Source organism: Kogia breviceps, chromosome 11 (genome assembly GCF_026419965.1).
Source record: "Kogia breviceps isolate mKogBre1 chromosome 11, mKogBre1 haplotype 1, whole genome shotgun sequence".
In the NCBI taxonomy this organism is placed as follows: domain Eukaryota; kingdom Metazoa; phylum Chordata; class Mammalia; order Artiodactyla; family Physeteridae; genus Kogia; species Kogia breviceps.
In genome coordinates, this window is record NC_081320.1 from 92308216 (window position 1) to 92317855 (window position 9640).

The 9640-nt window shown below is 49.5% G+C and overlaps 1 pseudogene; it reads left to right on the top strand.

Moving 5' to 3' along the window:
• Nucleotides 1-3504: 3504 nt before the first annotated feature.
• On the top strand, nucleotides 3505-4043 carry LOC131764937 (reticulocalbin-1 pseudogene; annotated as a pseudogene).
• The last annotated feature ends 5597 nt before the right edge of the window (nucleotides 4044-9640 follow it).

Sequence of the window (9640 nt, forward strand, 5' to 3'; positions counted from 1 at the left end):
ACCCAAGTTTTCAGACTATACATAGTCTCCAGCTGCCTAGTCCATGTGAATTTGCTGCCCATTTGCTCCTACAGAGACTCCCACGGTGCTGTGTTAGGAACGAGGGATAAGAATGACTCCTCGCTCCGTGAGCTGGTGCAGTGAGCAGAGATGCTGGCGTCAAACCCAGGTTCCAGTCCCCTCTCTGCTCTCGCGAGCTGCGTGACCTTGGGTGTAGAGGACACTTAGCTCCTCTGGGCCTCAGTTTCTAATTTTTTTAAATGGGGGATATTAATGTCCACTTCATGGCATTGCTACCCACCGTCTGACATGTAGCAAATGCTCAGTAATGACTGTGACACTGTGACAACGGGCTCTCTCAGCCAGAAAGGGGTCCTCTATTTGACCTGACCATGGACAGTCAGAGGATAACTAAACGATTCCTCTGAAAAGGTGGACACGTACAAGTAACCAACATCTTCTTTCCTGTCCACGTGCAAGGAGCCCAGCAGGTCAGAGGATTCGTGGAAGAGCTTGGAAGCTCTGAGCCTGAGGCTGAAGGACAAGACCAATCAAGGGACAGCACCCACTAAGGAACTAGATCCGGATGGAGCTGCCTCCTGCTTTGGGGAGAAGTTTCCATCCAACACCCGCCTTCTCGGAGCAATTTCCCTCCTCCTTCTGGGGAACGAAAAAGCAGCCAGATGCATGCTTTTAAAAATAAACTATGCAAGAGAAACAAGCAGAATATCATGTGTTTGCTCCCAAGCTGGTCTGAAATATTTGAAACGCGGAAAGACTCAAAACTGTCAGGAATCAGCAGAGCTCTTAGGTTTGTTTCAACATTTGGGGTGAAAAACAAAGGGATTCAAATCTGTACTTTAAAGCTTCCACACAGCATTTGGGATTGCCATAACAATAGGCATGGTTTTCCATCCAAAGAGAAAGTCAGATTGGGCTCCACATACAAAAATAGCACCGCTAATTGGACCCCAGGGGGGAAGTATAATATTTGAAATCACCCAGACGAAGCTGTTCTATCGTTTACAATGATTAGGAAGACAGGGTTTGCTCTGTGGCCAAACGAAAAGAGATGTTTTTAAAACACATATAACTTAGTGGTTTAGAGCAAACACTCAGGAGCCAGACAGCCCGGGTCTGAACTTGGGCTCCAGCACTTTTGTGCGACCCTAGGCAAGTGACTTAACCCCACCGGGCCTCTGGGTTCTACGAAAATTAAACGAGCAAATATTTGTCAAGCATCATATCTGGCTAACAGTAAGTTCTATTAAAGTGTTTGTAAAATAATAAATAACTTTAAAAATTAAAGGTGGAAAATCTTCAGGGTTTTTGAAGCGTTCTCTCACATTCACTGGGTTCTTTACATTTCAGTTTTATCAGATCATTAGTGTAGATTCCTTAAGGCTCTCTCAAGTCCAAGATGAAGGTGCTGTGAATTGAGTCTGTAGCTCAAACTTTTTTCCCTCAGGGTCTCACTCCGTGATAAAAGTTGGGGAAGGGACTCTTATTTTTAAATGTAGTTTTGCCAGGTTCTTCACAGAAAGGTTCTGATCGAGTGGGTTTTATCATCAGACAAGTTTGGGAACCACTAACTCAAACTGAATTCCTTCCGAATCAGTAGGAATACCAGGGTTTGGCCAGCTGCTTTCTTCGGTGCCAGGATTTTGTCTACGCCTCTGTCACCCAAGTGTCCAAAAACAAAAGAGAAGGGACTTTCAGGCACAAAACCCTCCCTTAGAAGATGCAGGGCAGGAGGTCCTAGGGAATCAGAAGAAGGCCCTCCTAGAGTTTTAATTCCACCCATGAGTTCCATTTATAGAAAACCTTGTACCATTGCATGTAAGAGGCGTTCCCCGGGGGCACCTACAGGCCGTGATACTGACCCCTTCAGCCCTCAGGGCAGCAGGTGGGACCAGGCACCCCTACACTTTCTGCTGGGCACCAGTACCCAGAACACCTCTGAGGAGCCCTGGCCAGGGAGGTCCCTCCAGCAGGGTACCCTGTTCCTCCCTGGCTACCGAGGATGCCTTGGGTCAATGTCGAGGGGTGAATAGTGCTGGAGAGGCTGGTCAGCAGCCCCAGTTCAGCCCCCAGGGAGGGCCACCCAGGTGGACATTCATCAACCACTATGGCCCCGGCGCTGAGCAAAGTCCACTTAGGGCTTTTCAGATTCACACGTCCTTCCGTCTTGTTGAATTCGGAATTGTATTTCTTTCCTATCCCCAAACCTACCCCTCTCTGAAGGGTCCCAGAGTCTGGGCTCTGTGGACCCACTGGCCTCCCCAGGGGTCAGCCCCTGAGGCCACATCCCGGCTGCCGACCTGCCGCCAAACCACAGGCACCGGCACCTGCCACCGGGCTGGCCAAGTGGCCTGGCTCAGTTCCCAGCCTGCGCCGCTGGGAAAGAATGAGTCAGCAGTGTCTTGTCTCCTTGGCCTTAGGCGGAGTGTGACCTAAAAGCCACAAGAAGTACATGACTTGAGGATGGTCCCAGCAGAGAACGCCCTAAAACCTCAGAGTCTCAGGGATGGGAAAAATCTTCGAGGTCTTCTTGCTCAAACCCGCTTCATGTGCTAGAGGATCTCAGACTCTGGACCCACACTGCCCTTTGTGAGCTTGAGCAAGTTAGTGGCCCTCTGTGCCTCTATCTTCCCATCTATAAAATGGGGGTGATAATAGTACTTACCTGGCAGGGTTGTTGGTAAGATTAAATGAGTTAATCAATGTACAGTGTACACGGCACATAGTAACACCTGACAAATGTCAGCTGTCGTTATCACTATTATTTAGAGCAATCCCTTCTCTGGTAGAGGCGTCACGTGACTGCTTCCGGGGCTATGAAGATCACACCCGCAAGAGGCCGTAACCCACATACCGAGCTCTGAGGTCTCTGTCCCCTGAGTCTGTACAAAACACAACTTCCGTTGCACGTTGACAGATACCTGTAGTCAGATCTCCTCTTCCTGCTGTACCACCTCAACTCTAAGACGAAGCCCCGAGCCCCGCCGCCGCGCTCGCTCCAAGCCGCCCCGCGGGCAGCTCTCCTCTCCCGCCGCGGGCGCGCGGCTGCCGCGGGCGCCACCAGGGCCGGCCGTGGGGCCGCTGCGGGCCAAGCCCACGGTGCGGGGCGCAGGAAGCTGGGTGAGCGGCCCGCCCGAGGACACCCAGAGCTTCCAGTACGACCACGAGGCCTTCCTGGGCAAGGAGGACTCCACGACCTTCCACCAGCTCACCTCGAAGGAGAGCGGGGAGAGGCTGGGGAAGATTGTCGATTGAATCGATAGGGATGGGGACAGCTTTGTCGCCCCCTAGGAGCTGAAAACCTGGATCGAACGGGTGCAGAAAAGGTCCACCTACGATAATGTCGCCGAAGTCTGGAAGGATTATGATCGGGACAAAGACGATAACATTTCCTGGGAAGAATACAAACAAGCCACCTAGGGTTACTACCTAGGAAACCCCGCAGAGTTTCATGATACTTCAGATCACCACACCTTTAAAAAGATGCTGCCCTGTGATGAGAGAAGGTTCAAGCCTGCGGACCTCGATGGTGGCCAGACAGCCACCTGGGAGGAGTTCACCGCCTTTCTACCCCCTGAGGAGTTTGAGCACATGAAGGAAATTGTGGTTCGGGAAACTCTGGAGGACATCGACGAGAATGGGGATGGCCTTGTGTATCAGGATGAGTATATTGCTGATATGTCCCCCCCCCCTCCCCGAGGAGAATGGCCCTGAACCAGACTGGGTGCTGTCAGAACGGGAGCAGTTTAATGAATTCTGAGGTCTGAACAAGGACGGGAAGCTGGACAAAGATGAGAATCGCCACTGGATCCTCCCGCAAGATTACAACCACGCACATGCTGAGGCCAGGCACCTGGTGTACGAGTCGGACAAAAGCTCACTAAAGAGGAGACCTTGGACAAATGGAACATGCTTGTTGGAAGCCAAGCTACTAATTACGGGGAAGATCTCACCAAAAACTATGATGAGCTTTGATGCACACTCACCGTAATATGACAGACTGTCATAGGCTTTCTTTTATTGTCCTGGATAATTGCTATAATTGTCTCAGCAGTTGTGTCCCTCAGAAAAGGAAGTTTATCACCTCAGATTGGGGTTAAAATTATTTTTTAGTCAATATTTGCTGGAAAATAGTCATCACTAATCTTTGAGTAAGATTTCTGTCCAAATACATTAAAATCTTGGTAAATTGCAATGCTCTATGGGGATACATTGCTAAAACATGACTTTTTAGCTTTTTCCATGAAATTTGAACTAAAAGGGAATAAAATTTGAAAAAGCCCTGTTATTCAGAAGTTGGGTGAGTGGGGAGAGGGCAGTATATGGAGTGACTGCTATGTATTTTAACTGCAGATTTTTTACATTTGCCACTGTTAGATAATTGGTGAAGGAAAATTCTGATTAAGCTTCAGGGATATCTCATCCTACACAGGCTTCTTTCAGAGCAAGGCTGATATTTCAGATTCTCCTTCTTGACTTTGTACTCTGAGCTGTTACTGTAAATGGCATATAAACCTCTGTGCATTTTTCTGTATGGACCCGCTAATGTGCACAACAGATCCACCCGTGTTTGTTTTTTGTCTTTGTTTTTTACAATAAGAAGCAATTAAGGAAGTTAATGTGAAAAAGAAAGGAATTTTAAAGGTAGGGAGAAAAGATGAATGTCAGGCATTTGAAGAACTATAGGAAAGTGGTAAACGTTTTATCGTACTTGAGAAATTATTCTTGACATGTAAATGAAGTAGATCTGATCTTTGAAAAAGTGAATAGAAATCCAATCCATTTCCTTACTGATCTCTGATAGGAGTAAGGAATAGGGTCCTAGGAAAGCCTGCTTAGTGGAGCTCTGGAACCCATCTCATCCAGTCCTGGTGACTCCACAACCCTCGGACCTGCCCCGGGACCACTTACACTATGCAATTGACAAAGCAGTGTTCCAAGCTACTGGCTGAACTGGAAGACATAAGTTTTACAGGTTGAAATTCTACCGTATAAGGAGAAAGTGGATGAAACAAAGGATCCCTCTGAGGATTAAAAAAAAAAAAAAAAAAGACAGAGACCCTCATTTCCTTCATAAGTTCTCCAAAGGGGGAAAAAAAAAAGTTCTCCAAAGGAAATGTTTTCGTGTCCCTTTGCTCCCCTGGCCCTCGTCTTCTCAAAAATTGACAATTAGTCCACTATATCTTCAAACAACTGAAAGCTACGGTCAGGTGTAGACAGATCAGCACAAAATACAGTCAGATCATCACCTCCTTTGTTCTAGACACTGGATCTCTAGTAATGCAGCCTGAAGTCACATTAGCCAATTGAGTGCCCTCCTACATGGCTGGCCCATAAAATTGAGCCTAGTATTAGCTAGAATCTTCCAGGCCCCTTTTCCCATGCTCTCCCCCCTCCTTCCCTTCCCCAGCCTGTGCTTGTTTAGTTCGTTTTTTTATACTCAAAGGCAAGACTTCAATCAGCATATTAACTTTCATCGTGTCTGCTCTGGCCTGACTTTCATAAAAGTTACCACCGTGATGTCAGCTGTGACTGTCATTGGCCCCCAATCCATACCCTGATTACAGTCTCTGACCCGGTCCCCACCTCCCTTTCCTGCCCTAGAGGTAGTGGCACAGGGAAGACTCAGTCCATCTCTGGACAGAATCAGCAGGCCCTTGAACCCTCCAGCCATAGACCAGAGCACCAAAAATAAAAAAGCTCAGCTCAGTGGGGGTTCATGGAGCCACGATGTCCAGGAGCTGATCAGAGCCAAGAGGCAGGTGTGAACGTGAAGAAGGCTCATAGAAGATCTGGGTCCTAGTCCCACTTTGACACAGACTCTGAGTGTAACCTTGGGCAGGAAACATCCCCTCTGGGCCTCACCCCCTTATCTACTGGGCCTGATATCTTAGGCCCTGTCTCACCCACAAATTCTATCATCCCCTCAAATAACTGTTGCCCAGAGCCCTCCACTGCACTTTGCCCACCCCAAGAGTTAGGACACATGAAGTTCCCTGCTTTCCCCATCTCTGGGGGTAAGCACTGTACAGCCCCGTTAAGAATCTCCCTGGAGGATCCCCTAGCGTGCTCAGGTCTGAGAAGCACCCATCTGACAGACGGATGGTAATTCAGACGGCTTTGTGCATTTTCTGGCACGTCACTTCACCTTTCCTGGACATAAATCTTTTCCCCACAGTTGTCTATAAGCCCCAAGAGAGAAGAACCCAGGTTTTGTGAATCTCTGTATCCCTCCACATTCCAAACTCAGGGCCTGACATTTAGGAAGGGCTCAGGAAATATTGGTTCATCACTAATCGACTGATGTCATTCAGATTCCCTTACTCAACCCCACATCTCTATAGCACTGAATAAACTCTGTGAGCGCAGTGAATTCCACTCCAAATAGAGGAAGGGGGCCTGGAGTATTCCAGGCAAGCGCCAGGACAGATCCAGGGCTAGGACCAGGATGGATCTCATGGGTGGGACTGGATTCTCTCCTCCAAGCCCCGCCTCGAAGGATGTTAACTCATCCTGCCCGGGCTGCCGTCTGTTTACCTCTCACAAAGGTCCATGGTCGGCTCCCCTGCAGAGCTGCTCAGGTGATTGCCGGCACCAGACATACGATGACTCACTCCATGTTCATGACACAACTACAGGAGCCTCATCCCCTGTCAGCTTGGTCTTCCTTTTGTCCTCACTCAGAGCTGCTCAAGAATCCTTGATCAGGATCTGGCCTCTCTGATTTGCTGGACCACAGCCAAGTCTCAAGGTGAAAGAGGACCAGAGGGCAATGAACATCTTATGATTAAACTGTTTTTAAGCGATGGTTGATACATTTATATTTCCAAAATATGTGGTGTTAGGAAAAGGTAGTAAAAATACACCTTGTTCTCCTAGGAGGTCTCAAACGTAGAATCTAAATGTGAGCCCACTGGTCTCCCTGTATTTCATGAACACATCGAGTTTGTTCCTACCTCAGGGCCTTTGTACTTGCTGCCCTCATCACCTGGGATGCTTTTTCCTCCTGCAGTCACATGGCTTGCACCCTCACGTCCTTTTAGGGCTCCGTTTCAATATCACCTGAGGAGAGAGACCCCCTAAGTCTACACTCTACACAATATTGCAGTGCCCTCTTCTAGCTTGAGATGGTCCCTAGCCTTCTCATTCTGCCTTATTTTCCCCCGCTGACATGCCATCTGTTTGTTTATTGCTGTTTTTCTCCTGTTCAATGAAGTCCCAAGAGAGCAGAGATTTTATCCGTTTGTTAACTTGCATGGCCCCCTGTGCTGAGTGCGGGGCCTAGCTAATAACAGGCACTCAACACATAGCCGTGGAAAGAGTCCACTAATACGGAACTATTTTGGGACCTAGGACGCTGGACTAAGTCGCTAAACATTGACTCTCAAATGCTTTGACTGCTCAGTGCTGGGGCCCTGCTCAATCGCTCAGCCTCAGGCCTTTTATCTGTGAAATGTGAGCATGACACCTGACTTACTGACCCCACCAGGGTGAGAAGATTAAGTAAGATAAACTGTCCAGAGGGGCTTTGTAAAAGGACCACAAACTCTTGCTGCACAAGAAAAAAATGGTAGTTATAGTGATTAAATATTTTAATGCCTGAATCAGTGGAAACCTTAGAAGCTGTGCCCAGAACCCCAGGCGAGGAAGGCCAGAGAGGGGCGCTGACTCACCCAGAGCCGCAGAGCTCACTGTGTGGACTCCTCCTTGACATTTGCCAGATGCTACTCTCTGTCAACACCGGTGAGTTCCCCAGACTTCTTAGCAAAGTGTGGCAGCACACAGCCTTGGCCAGAACTGTCTTTCTTTTGGGTATGGCTTCCCACCCCCGGGAGCTGTGAGTCTTACCCTGGTCGGGATACACTCAGCACATTCGGCGACCCCCCCCCCCCCCAGACACTCCTGAGCCCGCAGGTTGGCACCAAACCAGGCCAAGACACAGAGTGCGCTCTAATCCCCTGTATTCCAAGAGGCAAATCGCAGACAGGGGACTCCCATCCAGCCCCGATGTCTCATAAAGAGTTACACGGAGATGCCGCAGCCCCAGAACCTCTCTTGACATGTCTGTGTCTGTTGCGGAGCCTGACAGAAGCTATCGGTGTCCGCTTGCTGCCAGGGGAAGTCCAACCTCTGAGGTCAGCCTACCATCAATTTACCTGCATCTTCCATCTTATGGCCTGGGAAGCCTGAGCGAGGCTGAGCCACCTGGCTCCCCTGGGACCCTGGGCTGGGTTGAATTATGTGCCCCCAGAAGTCAAGTCTTTCCCAGAGCCTCAGAATGCGACCTTATTTGGAAACGGGTCTTTATAGGAATAGTTAATTAATGAACAGGAGGTCATGCTGGAGAAGGACAAGCCCTAAATCCAGTATGACTGCTGTCATGAGAAGACACGGAGACACAGGCACAGCAGGAAGGCAGCCACGTGATGACAGAGGCAGAGATCGGAGTGAAGCGTCTACTAGCCAAGAATCGCTGGTGACAGCAGAAGTTAAGAGAAAGGAAGGGAACAGAATCTCCCCTGGAGCCTTCGGGGAGATCACAGTCCCGCCGACAAATTGCTCTTGGACTTCTGGCCTCCAGATCTGTGAGGGAATCAATGTCTGTTGTTTCAAGGCCCCCGTTTGTGGTACTTGGTTAGGGCAGCCCCGGGCTAGACAGGCTCGTTGCCCCTCCCCACCTGCAAGCCTGTGTCCTGCCGCTTTCTGCATCGCGCTCGGCCAAGTCTGGGGTCATCCGTTCTTCCGGTCCAGCCCGAACCTTTTCCCCCAAAGACATCTCTGTTCCCACTTGCTGGTCCCCTCTCTCCTTCTCTGAGAAGCAGTGACTTCAGGGCACCAAGTCCCAGGAAATGAAAGACCCTTCAAGGCTCACTTCCTTCCCAGGATGCGCCTGGAAGTCTGACTCCAGTGCTCTGGGCCCTAAATGCTGGGTGCTAATTGCAGAACACGGCAGCCCACAGCCACAGCCACAGCCACACCCACCCAGGACAGGCGACTGCGGAGGGAGAGAGAAAGAAACCAAGTGAAGAGGGGCTGGAGAGGAGGGGAGAGGTGGGTGAGAGAGAAGAAAACATGGCAGAACTTCTGCTGGGCTTTCCCACCCTCCACCTCAGGCCATCCTCGTGTCCCAAACCTCTCCACTCTATTTCCCCCTCCTCGGCTGTCTCCTTTTTCAGTTTCCTCCAGCATCTTCCCAGACTCCCTTCTCCCTTCCTGTGATGGGCTGGATTGCGTCCCTCAAAATTCGTATGTGGAAGCACTAACCCCCCCCAGTACCTCCGAATGTGACTGTATTTGGAGACAGGCTCTTTTTAAAATAGTAATTTAAAGAAGAAACAAAAAAGGTAATTAAGTGAAAATGAGGCCACTAGCATGGGCCCTAATCCCACATATGACTGGTGTCCTTATGAGAAGAGGAGATTAGGACACAGACGTGTACAGAGGGAGGGTAACGTGTAAACATGGTGAGAAGACGGCCATCTGTGAGCCAAGAGGAGAGGCCTTGGGCTTCTACCAACCCTACAGCTTAGCCTCCAGCACAATGGGAAAAGAAATCTCTGCGGTTTAAACCACCTGCCTCGTGGTACTTTGTTACAGCCGCCCTGGCAAACTAATACAC